Source organism: Ambystoma mexicanum, chromosome 9, assembly GCF_040938575.1.
Source record: "Ambystoma mexicanum isolate Mex_15411 chromosome 9, UKY_AmexF1_1, whole genome shotgun sequence".
NCBI lineage: Eukaryota > Metazoa > Chordata > Amphibia > Caudata > Ambystomatidae > Ambystoma > Ambystoma mexicanum.
In genome coordinates, this window is record NC_090931.1 from 765,243,696 (window position 1) to 765,263,399 (window position 19,704).

Genomic DNA, 19,704 nt, shown 5'->3' on the forward strand with positions numbered 1-19,704 from the left:
AATAATTATGATAAGTCCGTACTATGAGTTATTCATCTTTTTCTAAAACCATATTCTGGCTACAGGGGTGTTTCTTTTCAGGTCACATGGTACAGAAACCAGTGTTTCCACTTTCTTCAAGCTCAGCCTCTGTCTCCAGTTTCTCCCCCTCCCAGTTTCTGCCAAGAGGAAGCCATTTTTATTACCCCTGCAATAAACCATCTGCCTGGGCCCTGGAAGGCCCATTGTTCAAGAGGAAGCCATTTATGGCCCCCATAATAAAACATTTGCCTGAGTCAGGACAGGGCTTTGTTCAATTTCCTGCAGAGCCCAGGTAATTCAATCAGAGAAGTGTCATATCCCTTTTGGTGGGAGCAGCAAAAAGGCAGCTAGGCCTGGGAACACAGCTGTTGTGCAAGTCTCAACTCCTGCCGGGGGTAGCTGGTGGGCAGAATTCAGTTCCTTAAGCCAGGCCACAGCTAATGTCAATTTTAGTTACCCAGTTTTCTGCATTCAAATAAAACTAACCATTTTACATATGCAGCTAGAATGCTGATTCTAAGTTTAAAACTATGACATTTAAACAATTGCAACCTATGTGACACTCAAAAGTAGGTCACTCATTTCTTTTAAACATTTAGATTTTTAGTGTCTTTCAGTCCAAATTTACTTAAACTGCTGAAATCCACAGCTCAGCCAGTCTTGTTATAAACCTTCAAGTCACTTCAGAATATAACTTTACATTGGATCCACCTCTCAGTAAGTCTTTCTTTGGCATGCTTTGGGTTCATCTATTCAGTTTTACACATATAAAAAAAAATCTGGTGTTGTTTTAAAACGCCGGCTTTCTGATAGTGGTGAGTACTGGTACTGCACCCATTTTTGGGATTTAAGAAAATGAGTTCCCCACAATTCTAGGTTGCTTTTGGCAATCAGCATTGCCATTCCCAATGGTTTCAGACTACTGTGTGGGTAGTCCAATGGTGGTTTTAGGCAGTGCCCTTCTGTGCCCATAACATCGGCAAAATTGGGTGGCAGCCTATTCTTCATGCATTTCCCTGTGCTTTTTCTGGGAAGCTCTGGCCATCATGATGTTTTCCATGTCAGTACTGCACAGTTTTTGAGGTAGGGCTTGGATGCATGGGTAAAAACATCCCACAACCCGGAAAGATTCCGAAAGTTGAAAAAACTGGTATGAGATATGCAGAGGCAGCCTGAAACAAAGCATTGCGTAGACGATACCCAGAAAGTTTCTGAAAGGTGATGAAAGAGTAGCATGAGATACGCATACGAAACAAGAGATTGCGTATGTCACACACTGTAGGGCTCAAAATGGACAAAAATAAATGCGTGTATTTGCAGAGGCAACCCTCAAAAAGAAAAAAAGGTGCACATTACCTGAAGGAAACGGCTTCAGCAGCACCTTGAGAATACATATATGCGATACTTGTCCACCTTCGTTCTTTAATGCGTACAACCAGTGACGGACATACCCTTCTCCTGCATCTGTGGCAATTCTACTGCCACCTCCTGCCCTGTGCTGCCTCCCATCTTGCAATCTGCTGCTGCCAGTGCAGAGTCGGTTCCTGCTGCCCACCTGAACTGCGTTGGGAGTGCCTGTTGACCCACCATTGACTGTGCTCCTGTGTCTGGACCTGTGATTATCTCATCTGCCTTGTCAGCTCCCACCTCTCCATTCCATCACCACTGTTCCACAGCCCATTTTCACGAACAGTCTGTCCACCCACACCTTCCTCTAGGGTCACTATACCTGCGCCATCTTCATCTTCCCCAAGCAGCACCCCTGTGGCAGCGAGGCAGAGGGCTGCCAACCTCATCACCAGAGAAGTTCGCATCCTGGTGGATTTTGTCCTGTAGATATAGGGTGCCCTCTTCGACCCAGCAAATCAGCGGGGGACTGAAGGATCCAAGCAGATCTGTGTGAACATCACTGCTGGCATCAACTCAGAGGGGGTGGCAGCCTGCTGCCCCAAGTGCGTCAAGCAATGGGAGAACCTCAAGTCTGGGAAACACACCAAGGCATTGCGAGCCCTGAAGGCCGGTGCCAACATTAAGGTGCACCGTGCCAGCAGGTGCACATTTTCTACCACTAACACGCGAGTCCTGGCGAGTTTATACCCAGAGATTTATTACCCAGATCTGTCAGTGGAAACAGCATCTGGATGCCTCTGGTGAGTAGCCTTGTGGTGCACTGCTCTCCAGTGCATGTGTTTTGTGCACAGGCCTGCATGTTTGTAGTTACTCCATTATGTAGGCTGCATGTGTGTCAGCAAAAAATAGGCTGAGGACCCTCTTTTTGGTTTCAGGGGGCTTGGCTCATGAGGGTATAGCAGAGATATGGAAAAGAGTCTGAGTCCAAGCTACCTCACCCTTAGGGCGCTATGCTAAGTGTTGACACACACCGGCAGGAGGGTTAATGTAGCATAATTAGACTACACTAATATAAGCACACATATAGTTAAAACAAAGTTCATTCTAAAACAGAAAGTAAAAAATAGTGACAGCAAGCATAATAACAACAAGGTGGTGTATGCATAGGTGTTTACAGTTCATATTTTGGTCACAGCATTTAATACACAACATATGTTATGAGCCATGGATTAATAACATAGCCCATCTCGAAAAGAGGACTGTCGACACTATGTTTTGTGTTTTTAGGACAGAAAAGAATGTCTAGTCTAGGATGCAAACATTTAATGTTGTTAGTCACCCAAAAGTTCTGAACTGTCATCGGGACTCGTGAAAGCTGATTGATATCAGGGTGTGGAAAACATAAGGCGAGTGCTTCATCAGTCGACCAATAGTCTAAAAACAATATAGAAACAGAACAATAAATCAGAAAAATGTGCTAACGTATTAATTAATAAACAGCTAGTAGGTGGGAGTAGGGGTGTGGGTGTCAACATATCAAAGGGTAGTCCTTGGAGAGCGCCTTTGGGCTGAACACAGTACGATGGTGCCAAGTGGGTCACGTCGTAGAAGTGTTCAGTGTGGTTTTCTAAATGTAATCCTGCAAAAATCAGGTAACCATTGAATGGTTTAAGTACCGGATAGAACAAAGTAGTGTGTCAGTGAATATTGAAAGAACATGGAAACTAAGTACCTGTAGTTATGTATCCATATGAGTCATTGATCCTGGGAGGCTTCTGCACAAAGGGCGCAGTGTAGTTCGAGGAACCTCTATAAAGGGAAACGGAGTACATTGTAAAATGTGCCCCTATCCAGCCACAGTGAAACACGTGTACAAGGTGCTATATTTAGCAACAATAAGTGGCACTTACCCTAAGTGGAGTATCTAGTGCGTCAAAAGCAAGCGTGTCAATGCAGGAGTAAAGCAGGCACTGGCATTTCGATCTGATCACGGAAGGCAGAGCCTTGTAGTGGCGGTTATCTGTGCATGCGCAGTCATATGGGAAGGTATTCCTAGTCGAAGAGTGGAGATGTATATTGATGTCTACATGATCATTTAGCCGTGCACTGTTTTCTGGTCAGACCGGCAATTATTTCTACTATTTTATCTGCACAGATTGAGATACATCTATCAATAAAGGGCACTAGTGGCCAGTGCACTAACAGCCATGGGAGAATCGAAAGAAAAGGGCTGATATCTATGTGTGCTGTATGATAAGGTCGTATTGGTGCAATACCAATGTATGATTGCACAGAGCTGTCTGTCAAATGGCTCTCTGAGTGTTTGTTGCCAAGAGTAATCTTGATACTAAGACGAGGGCGAGACTTACTTGAGAAGCGGAGACGCCGCTGGAAGGAGCACAGGAGATGTCCATTCTGAGCACATGTGTGTTGGCTCACGTAAACGCGGAAGTGTTTCAGTGGCGACAGACGCGTTAAAAGAGGTGTTGCGTCTCGTATTCGCGCATTCGCGTGGTGCGGTTACCGTGCTTGTAGGGACCACATAATGCTGCGGGCGAGTCAGGGCGATACTGCCAGTTAGAACACAGTGCATGGCTCAAAATCAGTTCATGCACATTGAGCATCAAAATTTGGCTGGTGTGGTAGTTCAAGATGGGCTATTTGAAGAGACATCTACTTGTTAGTAGTATTGGACACACAAGGTACTGTTGCACATAGATAAATACTTCATGACTATTGGATAAATTGTGTGCTTGGTACAGACAAATACACGGGCAGGAATACAAGGGAAGTGTCCACAGCGAACCAGTAAAAACAATGTCATTTAATTTAGACATCTAATAATTCTGGTATGTTTGCTAGTTTGAATAGTGTTGGTTCTCGAGCAAAAAATGCAGGATTGACGCAGGAGATCTATGGTATGTCCAAAGCTCATTCATAATTGTGTAGGCATATCTGGAACACTTAGACAGTACGGTCTATTATTGAACATCATGGTATGGAAAAATATCACAAAATAGCATCAAAAAAGACAATAGCTTAGGCGATATCGCACTATGCTGTGAAGTGTGAGAGGCATTTCTTGAAAAAGGGATCAAGAGAGATGATATTTTTGAGCACCCAAGAGATGTTTGCTGTATATTCTACATGAAAAATGGGATGCTGGAAAAATTAAGACATAAGGCATCTTATCAGGCATACTAGTGAGCATTTTTTTCATTTTTTAATGGAAGAAGAAACCCCATTCTATCACTACATTTAATCCTTTTCTGACCGAGTCTAAATGGTAAATCCATTTCCGGTAAATCCATTTCTGCTCGAGTTTCCTTAGATCCAAGTCTCGGTCCCTGCCTCGGAAGGGTTTTCTCACTGTTTGTATTATGAACCAGAAAAGTTCAGTATGTTTGTGTTTGAGGGCTACCATGGGTTTGTCTTCTATGGGATTTTTTAAGCAAGAGCGGTGTTCGCAGATGCTTTGGTGAATCTATCGTTTGCATTTGCCAATGTAGATTGGCCCACAAGGACACTTGATTCCATACACTGTCCACTTTGTTCTGCAGATTGTGAAGCTGTGATATTGCCAGTTTAGACCATATAGGTCCATAGATTTAAGGTCTTTAGTGAGCAGGCAAACAGAACAGCCCCTGCATTTAAAGTGACTGACTACTCGGGGTAGATGCCACAGGGTGGTTTGAGGGTTTTGTTTGGGTTTTCGGTCATCATATGTATGGCATAGGAGGTATTTTAGGTTTTTGGATATTTTGAACGCAAACCATGGTTTTTCTGGTGTAAAAGAGTCGGTGTGTAGGATGTTCCAGTGTTTGAGGACTGCTGATAGAGGTAAAAGTTGTCACACATGTCATTTTTGTCTGGTTTATGTATTCTTAGTCTTGGGGTGAGACACAATTCTCTATTTGTGTGTCTTGCTCTCTTACGAGCCTGCCAGATGATGTTGGATGGATAACCACGTTCTTTCAGTCAAGAGGTGAGATCTTTACAATGAATATCAAAATCTGCAAGGTAAGTTTTCTTTGAGGCTTGCAGGGTGGAAGCTGGAGAACATCAGTAAGGTGTTTTTGGAGGTGGTTTTTCGGTATAGAGTAGTTCCCAAGATGGTATCCTCTGTTCTGTAGATTTCAAGGTCTAGAAAAGGTATCCTGGCTTTTTGGAAAGTATGGTAAATTTAATCGTGGCGTTCTGTAGATTCAGCCAGTTAAACAAATCAAAAAGGAGGTACTCGGTGCCTCTCCAAATGACAAACACGTAGTCGATGTAGCGATGCCAATCAGCAATGTTTTCCCTGAAAGGGTTATCTGTCTATAAATATGTGTTTCCTCAAAATTGTCCGTATAGAGGTTAGCCAGATCGGGCGCGAAAGTTGCGCCCATGCTGGTACATTGGCATTGTTTGGAAAAGGTTTCTTTATAAATAAAGAAGTTTTCGGTCAAGGCTAATCTTGCACATTCTAGGAGGAACTCAGTTGGGACTCTGGTAGATGTTCTTTTGTCTAGGTAGATTTTGGGATCTCTAGGCATTCATTTTGTGGGATACTCGTATATAGTGACTCCACATCTAAAGTGACGAGTATGTCATTTGGTTCAGTCGGCAAATTCTTCAAGATGGTAATCATTGAGGTGGTGTCTTGTATATAAGATTTAATTTTTCCAACGAAAGGGCATAGGAAGCAGTCTACTTAGATATATAAAGGCTCAACGATGGAGTTTATGCCAGAGACGATGGGTCTTCCAGGTGGTGTTTTCTCGTTCTTATGGATTTTTGGTAGTAGATAGAACACCGGGATGGTAGGGTGTTTTTTAGTTAGGAATTCCATCTCAGCGTCATCAATCCAGCGATCCACAGCAGCATGCACCCCACAAACAATGCTCACTATGTGTGAAGTCACATCTGTTGAGTGGCCATGCGCTGATATTTGCAGTATTTGTAGTTGTACAGTTGCACCAACCATGCACATGCACTGTCACTTGATGGTTGGACGTGCTTGGACAGTAAGGGTGCCAGATTTCAATTTTGTGTCCATGTGAGGGGCATGCATGTCAGACATAATGTTGTGTGGACCATTTCCATGTGTGACAATCCACTTCAACGTCTGGAGATGACACGTGTGTATGGATGTTTGGTGGTGTCATGTTGTGGCATTGAGATTTTGGGGACATTGATGTGATCTGTGATGCTGCTGCATGTGTATTTTGAGTTGGTGTTTGATCATGCCATGTGTATGTGCTTGGGGCTGTGCCATACTCATGTGTGCTTCTGCAATTTGTGCATGCATGTGTTGCATGCTCACAGGTCAGGCTGTCAGGGAGGCATGCAGTTTGATGTAATTGTGTTGACAGATGCCCAAGCAAGTGCTTGCATGGCTATGTTGTGCGTAGTGAAATCATGAGTGTCTACTGAGAGCCAGCATTCCACTGTGTGTCTTGCCACCAATGTGTACCCAGCAGTACCCCAGTCCATCTGTGCTTCCCTGCATTCCCTTTTTTGCCAACCTACCAGTTGACTCCCTGTCCACCTATGTGCCCCTGTGAACGTAGCAACGCAGCAGGTTGTAGTTGTGTCACCCGGCCATTGCCATTGTGCCATGTCATATTTTTTGGTATGTGTCTGCGGACCACCGTCTTTGTGCTGTGTTTACATGTGAATGTGCAGTGACTGTGCTCATCATTGATCCTGGATTAGTGTGTCTGTTGTTATGGGAATTGCATGGGCGTGTTATTGTGTGGCTGTTGCTGGTTGACCAATGGTGACTTCATGTTACTGTGAATGTTGTGTATGCCACACCTGCTTTTACACTGTAGACTGATGTCAATGTTCTATCTCTCCTTTCCCACAGTTTCTGCAGCTAGAGAAGAGGGCAGAAGTGGTGCTGTGGAGCGTGGACACAGGGACCAAGCTACCAGACCAATGCGCAATACCCAGCCACTCATCTGTGACAGCCCATCTTGGTAGAGTGATGACGCTGGGGGAGTGCCTGGACCATCAGGTGTGGCTGCTGGGGGAAAGCCCCAGGAGGTGAAGGAGGCAGGGGACTCTGCAGCAACGGTGGGACATGGTGATGCCACACAGTGGCCATCAGCGGGGAAGACAACCCGGAGTCATCCAGGTTGATGGAGGTGGAGGAGGTGGCCTTTACAGCCCAGCCCATGCTGTCATATGGGGATGTCAAGGAGGGTGTGCATGCTGCAACCGTGTCCCAGGGGCGTTAAGCTGTCCAGCGCACCATGGAGGTGCATGCACAAATTCCTGCCCCTGGGCCATTGGATGCAGCAGTGAGCACCTTCCGGGATGCCTCCACCCAGACCAGCATCCCAATGCAGCTGATATGTCCATCCGAGTTCCAGTGCTGCTCCTGCAGGCTGGTCTAACATGGTGGACAACAGTCCTCTGTCCTGATGCAAAGGCTACTTGTGGTATGCTTCTGCATCATCACAATGAGCTATGCCGCCTCATGGCCTTGCTGGCAACATCAACGCCCTTGGGTGTGCTCTGCGAGCTCTGTCACAACCCCTTCCTCTGCTTCCTCCTCTGTGAACCTCCAGGGTGCCTTCTGGGCCATGTTCCAGCACAGCCCCCTGTGCACCAGTCCCACCACCAACGCCCCATCTGGTGGAGCTAATACCCCTGCCTAAGGTTGGAGTCCCATCAATGGGAGATGAGGTGGTTATTGTGCCTACCCAGGCAATGGCACAACCAAAGGCAGTGGAGAGACAGCAGGCATCTCGGAGCAGTGCAAGTGCTGTACGCCCCTGACAATAGTCATCACCTTGTAGGGTGTACCTACACAGTGTACACTTGGAATGGCAGCAGCAGATGATGACTGCGAGGAGGCCGACTCTGTCTGGGCATACCACCCCAAAGAGACAGGTGACACCTATGAGCTGGGCTTAAATAGTGGGGGGGCATGCAGGCTTTCTCTTCTGTGTTCTGGTGTTAATAGAGGCCGCAGCTGGTAGCAGAATGGCAGCGAGCACGGAAGATGCACATGATGGTGGGCAGGGCTGATGAGGTGTTGCGGCGGGCACAGTGTTGGTCTGCCTTTCCCTGGAAAGCCCTGTAGGCCCACAAACGCAGGGGTGATCACGATGGTGATGTCACGGCCATAGTCACATGGACCTGGAGATGACTTCCCCAGGTACTTCAGACAAGCTTGATGCCCTCACCTAGTCACCCAATCCAATTCAGAAAGGAAAGCTCAACAGTCAGAATCCATAACTCCTAGCATTTGCTCTTGTGTAAGAAGAAAAACCTACAACATACCTGGGAGAGTCACATAGTGGTCAGGGAGGAAGACACTACATATCTAACCAAGGCTGCCCAGACTTTGTCAATATACAAAGAATAGAAGGATTACATCTCCCATTAACCCCCTTTTACAATGAAAAAAACATATCCCACACTAAAAGGACACACTTGCGTTTGGGGACAAGAAAATGGTGCAAAAGACATGAGCACTCCACATGAGTTTTTCCCAAGTCCCACAATTGACATCCAAGGTGAACACATGACCCTGACCCATTTGAAACATATAGGAGCCAGGGTGAAGCACGGCCTATACACATGCAACAAGATAACAATTTACAGAACACTCCCACTCTCTCCCTTTGGTGTGCAGGACCCAGTCAATATTACATTCAACAGGGAACCTTGAGTAACAGACAGAGAACAGCTGCAATCCAGTGAACATGAAAATAAAACATTCTGAATTCCAAACCAAAATGCTGCATGCCCCATTTAAAAACGTCCTCCTCTTACTGAGAAGTAAAGAGCATCCCATTGAATGAGCATGTGAGCCTGCCAGCTAATGAGAACAACGCTTTTCACCCCAAGCCCTGTATAAGAGCTAGATACCACCAGGGATTTCCAGAGTGCAGAGCAAGTAAGATTCAATGAGGAGCAGACAGAGGGAGACTAGAAATATGAGGCCAGCGTGCAGGCGAGGAGGTTGGAGATGTTGAAGAATAAGGAGGCGTTAAGGAGGGAGATGTATGAAGGAGAGGAGAAGGTCAATAGTGAAGAAGTGATGTACACAATACTGTAGGGTGCGAGTTAGAGGTGAATAGTGAATAAAAGGGGACATTTAATCTAGAGCGCCCTAAGGGTGAGATGTGATTAGTAATTAGAAGGTGATACTTGCTATGGAAGTGGCTGGAGGTGATATGCTGGGAGGAGATTCAGGAGTATTGTGAAGAACTTTTGAGTACGTGGCATAAGTTATGGCTGATATCGCTGTACACCCTAAAAAGAAGGTGTTAGTGAAAGGGAGAGGCAAGCACTATGCCTGTAAAGGGTGACCTTGGAAAAGATGGATGAGCAAGGGCATGAAGGCACAGGGGTAGCACCAGACTGGTAAGGAAAGACGAGAAAAACGTTGTTTATAACAGTAGAAAGGAATAGGAAGGTACATGTAGATTGGAGGAGGTTAACAGTGAAGAACTGAGAAGCAGCTAAGAGAAGGATAGGAACCCTGAACCAATGAGGTGTGATGGGATGCTGAGAAGAGGTATGAGCATGTGGAGAACATTAAGGAGGTGGAAAAGGGAAGGAGAGCAAAGGAGAGTCTAGAACGTATTGATATGATACCCTTAGTGCATTGTGATGCCTCGGGAAGGCAGATACGGATGAGGTGTTGGGAACACGAACCGGGACTCAGAGAGATGGAGGTAGTAAGAATAGTTAGACACCACCTTCAAAGAAGCCCAGGTGGTCAGCCTTGGGGTGGAAACTGTGGGGCTCACTTACACCTCACCCAGCTCAAGCTCTTGCTAACAATCTTGCATGATATGTTTGGGTATATAGAGCCCCAATCCGCAGACCAAAGGGTTACTCAGTAGCAGGGGCACAAACCCCAAAATAACACAAGGAAGGGAGAATTTATCCCCGGAATGTATCCCTGAGTTGAGGGCTTTGAAGCCTGAGAGGCTTGTTGATGCAGAAACTGTTGGTGAACTAAGACATGTGTTGAAGCAGAGGCATTTGTTAAACAAGGGCCCTTTTCTGAACCAAACATTTTTGTTAATCAAAAAGACGTTTTGTCAACCCAAAGCATTTTGATTAAACCCGAAAAAACATAAATTGCATAACACAATGAAAGACGAGCCTGTACCATGTTGCAAAGGACAGTTATACCCACCCACTATCCTAGCATCTTGCGAAAACAACTTGAAACCTCTTCGGTGTGGCATGTCAATGCTAGCATTCATTTGAGCACATGCAGTGTTTGCTGTAGTAAAATGCTTCTATGCACTATTGGTGCACTAGTATCTGAAGAGGTAGAACATTTCATGTGATCCCTTACACAAATGCTTAGAACTCCTGTGATTGAAATGTTGCCCAAAAGCTAACAATCTTGGGGTGATAACCCGCCCAACCACAGTGAATACTTCTAAGTATGCTAATTTATTCATAATGGTGTGGTCTATCAATTTGTAAAGTTTACAGATTGTCTCAAAGGAGTTTTCATATGCCTTTAGATCTGGCTATATTAGAATCACAGGTTCTGGACTGCAACTGAGACAGTGAAGGCTGATGAAAATCTGGGTGTCATTTGTATCAAAATAAAGCCCAAGGTTAAATGTATTTATTTATTATGTCATTAGTTAATGTATTGGTATCGCCCAGGCCCAGAGGTATCACGACGCAAGTACATATTACAGCAAAGGCAGTACAGTTATCAGATGGTAGGTACGACAAACTTTATACATATTTGTTGAGCAAAACGGTGTTCAGTTTTTTTTCGCTCTTCTTGGATACTCAGAGGAAGGGCTTTCCAGAGAGTGGAAGCTATGACTGTCAAGCTTGCTCCTCCTGTTCTTTTCCTGGTGTATCTTGCTGTGTCTAAGGCCAAGGTAGAGGAGGAGTGTAAGCAACGTAGTTTGGTGCTTTTTGAGAAACGCTGGTTGAGGTAGGAAGGTTTAGCATTGTGAATGAGTGAGTGAGCAATTGACTAAATTTTGAACTCAATGCAGGCTTTGATAGGCAGCCAATTTGTCTTGCGCCTCATGTGAGAGATGTGATCCATGTGTTGAATACTCCAAACAGCCTGTAGGGCATTGTTTTGTATCATTCGAAGTTTATTTAAGTTTTTGGCAGATGTTGCAGGAAGTATATATTACAGTAATCCAGTTTACTGCCAATAACCACCCTGGCTAGTGTAAGGAAGTTGTCAAACGACAGACATTTTCTGCTGAGGTTAATGAATTTGGTGGACTATTCTGCCGATGATGCAAAGGCCTTCACATGTTTTTGCATGGATCGTTCAGAGTCTAGCTACATGCCTACGGTTTTCACATGGCTGGAGACAAGGGTGATGTTGCCAATCGATGGAGAAAGGTATGAAGGCTGGGTACAGGTTTTTGAGTCAGTGTAGGGAGCATACAATAAGGTTTCCAGAGAGCTTCAGCAAGGCTTGAGTATCATCGGCCAAGTTTGTGTGATCATCAAGCATCAAAGCCAGGACAGCATGTCATTATTGACAATCAGGTATTAGAAGACAGAGCATTGTGTAGGTAGCCATATACTGCAATCCCCTCTGATCTGTGTATCCAAAATATCATGCACAACACCCTCTATGCCATAATACCCAGATTTGGGTTAATGATGGACCAGTGAGTTTAAATAGCATGGCCAGATGTTCAATTGGAATCTTTTTGTCACTGCTTACAAACACACGCTGATAGGTTCCACAGGACATAATGGGCCTCATTACACGGATGGCGGTAAGGATTTACCGGTACCGGTAAAATACCAGTACCGGTAAATCCTTACCGCCTTACTACGAGGTCCCTTTGCGGGTTGGGGGATTTAACGCCTGCTTTTTGCAGGCGTTAAAAACCAACCCGCAAAGGGACCCAGGGAGCTAATTACAGTACCGCAATTTGCGGTACCGTAATTAGCGCCTTCCCCATTCCCATTGAGCCCTATGGGGCAAAAATGGGAATGGGGAAGGGCAATGGTGGAAGGGGGAATTACCGCCCCACCAACCTTGGAATGGGGCGGTAATTCCCCTTTCCGCCAAGGAGGTGCCAGTATTTTACCGGCATGGACCATGGCGCTAATAACGCCATGGTTCTCCGCCATCCGTGTAATGAGGCCCAATATGTTGGCTTTCAGAGGACCCCGACACTAAATAGCTTTTTCTGATACCGCGGATCACAGTTTCAGTGTCTCTTTGTGGACGAAAACTTGACTGCAGGTTTTTAAGGAAGGAGTCATTGTTCTCAAACTGGTCCTGCTGCTCTGTTTTAATAAATTCCTGCAGAATGCAAACATTAATGGCAATTGGAAAATGTGACAATTATTGCTCACCACCACTGTACCTATCAACTTGATCAAGTAAAACAATTAAGATGTAGCACATGATGCTATTCATATTTTTGGTGAGAGAGTGGTCCAAAGGTTAAGACAAATTGTCTCGAGTTGTTAAACTTCAACAAAGTTCATAGAGACCAAGAGTTGGACATTGGAGGCAATCAGGGGACATTGTATACACTGGACTGGGTTAAAGATAATAGACAACCAACTGGCCTCAGGTTATCCCACTAATCTAATTTGCTCTGCATATATAGACACTTGATTTTATCTCTGATAGCTATTAAATTGGTATTAAAAGAGTGAGGTAACTCTGAGGAAAATGAGACTGCATGTGTATTTCTAGGTGATGGAGAAGGAGGGCCACAATATATGACATTTTTAATCATATAGAATAGAATGAATGGCCGGAAATAATACCATTTGTATCAAATCTCTTTTTAACAAAGTCGCATTGGCTGTATATACATCATGTTATGAGACTTGCAAGCTTCTTCACAACCAAGGAATGGGAGCTACTCCACTTGTCTTCCAGACTGCACCTATGAGAATTCACGATGACCAATGTGGAATTATACCACTCTTTTAAGAGTTTGTGGCCTATTTTGTTTAGCTCAACTTTTTGGGAACACATTTCATGCATTATTACTATGATAGCTGTCATCAAACAAGGATAGGTGAATATTTACATCACAGATTGATTTACATGTTCCATTTATCAAACAGTGTATGAAAAAAATAAGCACAAGTAAATCTATAATTCCTGAGACAGTGTCCCTGTGCTTCAATGATTGTTGGCAAGAAATTAAAAGTAGGAGAGAAATATTATTTACAAAAGTATGTTTCCAGAGTACTGCCAAGATGGAGTTTTGTAAGAAAGCTACAATACTTTCGCATAAGTTATTTTGTTGATATCCCAAAATGCGCATGGGACCATCCATCAGTGAGGAGATTTCTAGCATTTAAAAAAATGGCTGTGCTGTTCAGTTGAATGTGCACTGCATATCAAAATAAAATGTTCTAAGAAAGCTATATGAGGAGCTAGAAGGTTAATAGTAAAAGAACGTTGATCAGGATGGTTACGTGTAACTGCTATCCTCCTACAACGTCTCAAGTGTGTTGCAGTTTGATTACTAGACCAGTGCTGTACATATCACCTGTCAATGCATGTGCTGAACATTCCTCACTGTGTATGGCAGCTATGTTCCTCCCAACCATGGTGCTACAAGGTTTACTGATAATTGAGTATCACGATATTAGCAGATCATGGGGCAATGTTTTGTCTTTTAGCTGCAGCATGAATGATAAGGTGGGTGTTTCTTCAATGGGCAGATTTTAGCATCATGGCCTATTTTACTACTGAGCGAACATTGAGAAGTCTGTACAAGTTTCTACTTTGTAAATCATATATTATGTTTATTTCAGGTTATGTTAATGTTATCTTATTACAATTTGTAAGGTCCACCACTGAAATGTGCATGGCTGTAGGTGCTCTGAGGAGAAAGGGAGGAGTTTGATTAATTGAGTGGAGTGGGTATGTACAAGATTGTTGTCATTTTGTGTTGATATGTACATATCTGCGTCATGTATGCTTATGAATTTCTACGTGTTTTGAGTTGAGGGCATTGAGGTGTTTGTGTCTGGAACTGAGACCTCATGTGCTCTTAGTGTCAGGATGCATTTGCCGGGAGTTGTGATATGTAAGTTGGATGTAGAGGCTTAGGGCCTTATTCACAGAAGCGTTTTATAATGACATTGGAAAACTCTCTGTGAATCAGGGCCCAAGTGTCCCGTTATTAACCATTTGCTGAATGGGGATTTACAAAGCCATGTTTTAGTAGTCCTGTTGCTTTGTGTGTGTTAGGATTAACAAATGGTTAATGGTTAATGGTTAGTGGTAAGGGTTAGTGAAAGCCGCAGTGGGATATAGGATAGCACCCACAGTTTTTCTTCCAACATTGTGTAGGTCCACATGTATAATGTGATTTGGGGGAGTGTGAGATGCAACACCTGGGTGAGATTCATGTATGAACTGGGGTACAGATAGATGAGCACCCAATGTGATTTGACTGAAGTCTGATTAGAGTGTGCAGAAAGGAGTGAACACCTAGTTGATGCAAGAGGCACCTTGTGGAGGTGGTGGAGCAAGCTGGTATGTCATTCCCCTCAGTTGGCAGGTGAGATCAGCCTCTATGATGTTCCCTTGAAATTAGTTAAGGCACACATGGCCTGTGGCTATATTGTGCTGGTGTCTGAGTTGTTGGGTGATGTACAATTGCTAATGGGCTTCTGGTTGCTGTGCTGATTCTTAGCTAACTATGTGTTGAAGATCCAGGTCTAAAGCATTTTCCTGAATATGAGGTGATTCTGAATTGTGCAAATTTCCTTTAGTAGAGTGTTCCACATTTAGGTTACCAAGTTGTTGAAGAACTGCCTTCCCCTTCTCTTTCTGGTGTAGCATGTGATCACCTATAGTACATTCTCTCTTAATATTAGCTTCCTTTTTCTGTATGCACTGGTTAATTATTGCTTGGATAAATTCAGCTTCATGAAAGTAGAGAGGTGTGGGTGGCGATAAATTCTTTGAATTTGTTTTTGTATTTTAAACTGGCACCCAGTGCAGAGTCATGTGTTTATGAGTCCCCTCATATCTAGTCTGAGCAACGTTCTTGCTTCTGTGTGTGCATTGAGGTTTATTCCTAAGGAAATTAGCACAATGAGGTGTAAGCTAATGACATTGTCAACAAATGATATGGTGAATGTTTTTTTTTTTATATTGTGAATAAAATATCTTGATCATGCAAGGGTGGGTTGATGTGAGGTGGGAACTATTTATGAATTACCGGAATACACTCTGTGAAGATTTCTTTAGTTTACCATGGCTGTGAATTCAAGATGGGTAATCTACTTCTTATGTTTTATCATTCCTTATTGCAATATACGATTTCATACATGCAATGAAAAACAAAAAAACAGAAAAAGAAAAAAGCCCCTTAATGCCTCTTAATTCAAAATGACACCAACGTCTTGGCAAATTTCCCACCCATATTGGGCTCTCCATACTTCGCCAAGCTTATGAAAAAGTGATATCCACCCACCTGGCCTGCCATCTAGAGATTTCAATCTGTTAAGTAACCTCCAGCCAGGATGCATATGAATTGATAAAAAATGTTAGTCAAATATGCATAGAAGAGAAGGGTTACTATTCGTATGTAATGACGTCAAAACACATGAGTTAATTTCACTTGACCTCTGAGCAGCATTTGGCACCATAAATAAAAGGTTACTAACATTAGCACACATAACATGGACAGTTAAAATCTGGTTTAGACACCACACGCACCAAAGTTCAGAACCACACTCTCCTGACCATCCGACATACAACCTTTGGGGAAATCCGAATCGCCATGCAAAGTATCTACTTTGAATTACCTGTGCGTGTACCTCTGTCAAGTCACATGCAATGTGTGCGCCACCCTAGTGCACAGCACTTTGGATTGTAGCTGGAATCGTTTTTTCGGCTATAGGTTGAACTTGCAGCCCTCACTGTCACAGCTGCAGAAGTGTGTTGCCATGAACTTCCAAGGCCGCGTGTCTTTCTCTCGTTTATCTCTAAGAAGTAACCTAAGGGATTGCTAAAATCTCAGACACCTTCAAATTGAAATGTCCTGGGCATTTGAACCAATGTTGCGTGTTGAGTTGGAAAAGGCAACAATATGAAAGGTTTAATGGTGGACCAACTGCAGTTGGAAATATAACTTGTTTAATTTAAAACATACAATATTCATGTGCCAGCAGAAGTCGGAATACGAATAGCTGCACCGCCGAATCTATGTCAGCAAACAAAAAGGCCTGATATACCAAATTCATTTTTAACATTTTCGAATCTATTTACCCGTTTTTTTCCCAGAAAGAGACTTTATGACTGTTCAACAGAGTCGATTAGATATTTCTGCAAAACGCTTTCATTCGGTGGGAACCTTGCTGTGATGTGTGCATAGGAAATGTTCATGCGGCCATTTTGTAGTCCCTAATGTACTGTTGTTCGTATCCCACGTATTAATGCTGCATTGCTATTGTTTGTGAACGCAACCAACACTTTTTCGGCATTGCCAGTATAGCGACCATGCAATCTGTTCAGTCTTCGATTTCACGTTCCGACAGATTGCATCGTGTAACACTGCGGGACACCTTAGCCTACGCGTGTAAGCAAAACGATCGACTCATCTGCTCTTAATACATTCAAGTTTAAGGAAAAGGCCACGAGTTAGAAATAATCAAGAGTAAATAAAATTCATAGTTTGCATTTAAAAGAAAAATTGCTTTATAGAGAATATAATATGCACATAAAACGAAATGTTCTGATATCAGTTTAACAGTGTTGATGCTAAGAAGAATCTTTAGTAAGTGGATTGAAATAAAAATAAACAAGAATGTGCACCAAAGATTAGTTTCAACTATGATATGAAATTTAAGGACCAATCACTTCAAAATAATAGAAATGCAATAACAATGGATTGTACTGTAGATGTCCCAAACTGAGCCATGCATTGTCCCCTATTTAAGGATAAGAAGGCCATCCAGTACTGTTTTTGCTTCGAATTCTGGGACTTGTAGTTCTACTAATTGTCAAATGTGAAATAAAAACTACAAGTCTAAGAATCCATTGGAACAAAAAAAATAGGACCGGATGGTCTTCTCACCCATGGCTACATAAAAGGTGAGAACTCTGCATGCTTTAGATCTACCCCTCTTGTGGTCACTTACTCTCCATTTTGGTTTATTAAAACAGAACATAAAACATTAAACACTATAAATGCAACAGTTAATCATTGGGAGAGCTCCAAGGGGAACATTACACCATATAGTTAAGGTGAGTCAGAATCCTATAGGAAGCCCGTAAAATTCTATTGTTAATAACTTTTGATTCGAGAAAAGTATTGGACCAAAATTTTGAAAGTGATTAGGGACTCGCGGGGCCCCTGACTGCAAAGTTTCATAAAGATACATTATAAAATAAGAACGTTATTAAGAAGACAAACAAATGTTTTTTCCAAGTTACGGCCTACTTCCCATTCATTTTCCCATAGGCAAACAAGGTTAATTTATACCAAAGCGCACAGCCCAACCGATGGATGGATTTGGACAAGTTCCGAAAAAACTTGGGTATGAAGCATTGACTCGCGATCCATGCATGGTTTGCGGTTATTCTGTGCAGTAGTTATTTAGATAGTTGACGGAGAAGGGGTTGCCCTCTTCTCCAAAAATAGATAGCTATATCACAAGGATTTACCCAAAACTGGGTGTTTTTAGAAATGAAACAGCTGTAATCTTGTTTTTCTCTTGATGCAAGAGATAACTGCAGCTATAGCAGAGGATATGGGAAAATGAAATGCAGGAAAAAATGTATTTGCTGCAAATGCAAATGCCATCAGGCTAGAAGTGGGTGGGGTGGCTAGATGGCACCAAGTGAAATTTGGGAGTGGAGGAGTTCTAGGGATAACACAAAGCTTTATGTAGCCTGGGCTATAGCCAACATCTCAAAGCAAACTGCGTCACAGAAACAGGGTGTGTTGTAGGTGGAAGGGAGAGGGCAGGAGACATGAGGAGACCATCTGGGGAGTGGGCAGAGCTGGCACAGATGTGAGGAGGCACTTGGTGAGAGCCTGAAAGCATTTTATTTCTGCCGTTTTTCCGATATTCGCAGCTATAAATGTCACAATCCCGTTACAGGCCCAGGGGTAATGGGCTAACAGGGGCAGGGAACTCCCCTCTCATACAATAGGGAAAAGGTGGACCGGGATGGTGACTGGCTGGTGCGAGAATGTGGGTGGCGCAACAGAGTTGTGGCACGCAGGAAAGAGCGGAAGGCAAGGGCACCGCCCATCACAAGCCAAGAAGCACGGAGCGCGTGCGAACCGGACATGTGCAGCAATTCACCTGGCATGTGCACAAAGCCAATGCCCTTATGCAACAAGCACCGGCATGGTGTGGCGCAGGACTATAAAGCCACGCTCCAGACCACACCCTGTGCTTAGCATTGTTTCTGCTCCTGACAAGAGTAGTGTTTCGCTTATCGCTTCTGCGCTCAAGCATCTTCCGCGTTGAGATCCTTGACCAAGAGCATTCTTCTGCATCCAGTTGGGACTCCTTCAGCATTCTTCCATCCTTTAGCATCCTTCGGTCCTTCAGCATCCTTCGGTCCTTCAGCATCCTTCGGTCCTTCAACATCCTTTGGTTCTTCAGCATCCTTCAGTCCTTCAGCATCCTTTGGTGCTTTGGCATCCTTCAGCAATCTTCAGAACTCTGGTCTTTCGTCGTGATCTGCGACCTTCAGCATCCTGTTTGACGCCACTCCCCGGCGGGCTCTGCCCTCCTCGCAACTTGCGAGGAACTGCTATTCGCCCTTGGTATTCCAGGCCCCCAGCTCCTGGTGTCCGACACCCTGGTGGAAAGCAAGCAACAGGGTCAGCGTTCACCTTCCATTCTTCACCCATCAGAACCACTCCCCCATCTAAGAACTTGAGAACTTACATGTATCCTGGAATGAGCGAGTCTCCCGCAAGGTTCTGCCACCAGTTTGACGCCCAAGTTTTCATGCCTGGAGGGGGAGAAAGAACATAAGACAATTAACAGAGACATTACACCTGGGACAGAAACTGTCACCCGCATCAACCCCTCCTCGGGACCCATCTCTGGAGCTGCGATTGCAGACACAGAACCATAGGTGAGCCGCATCCATGCGCTCCAGCCTGTGGGATGTATTAATCCACTTATGCGCTGCGATGCGGCATCACTGTGTTCTGGTGGTGCCAGAATTATCAAAATGGCAGCTAAAACACTTGTGTGCGCCAAAACCTTTGGAAATCGAGCTTAGCAACACAAAACAACGGCTGCCCAATCTACCATACATGTTGTCAGTGGTGGAACAGAGAGCGCACTCCTGAAACATGTCACTGGGCTTCACAAAACGTAAAAATTTAGCCTGCATGAAAAGCAGTGCTTTGC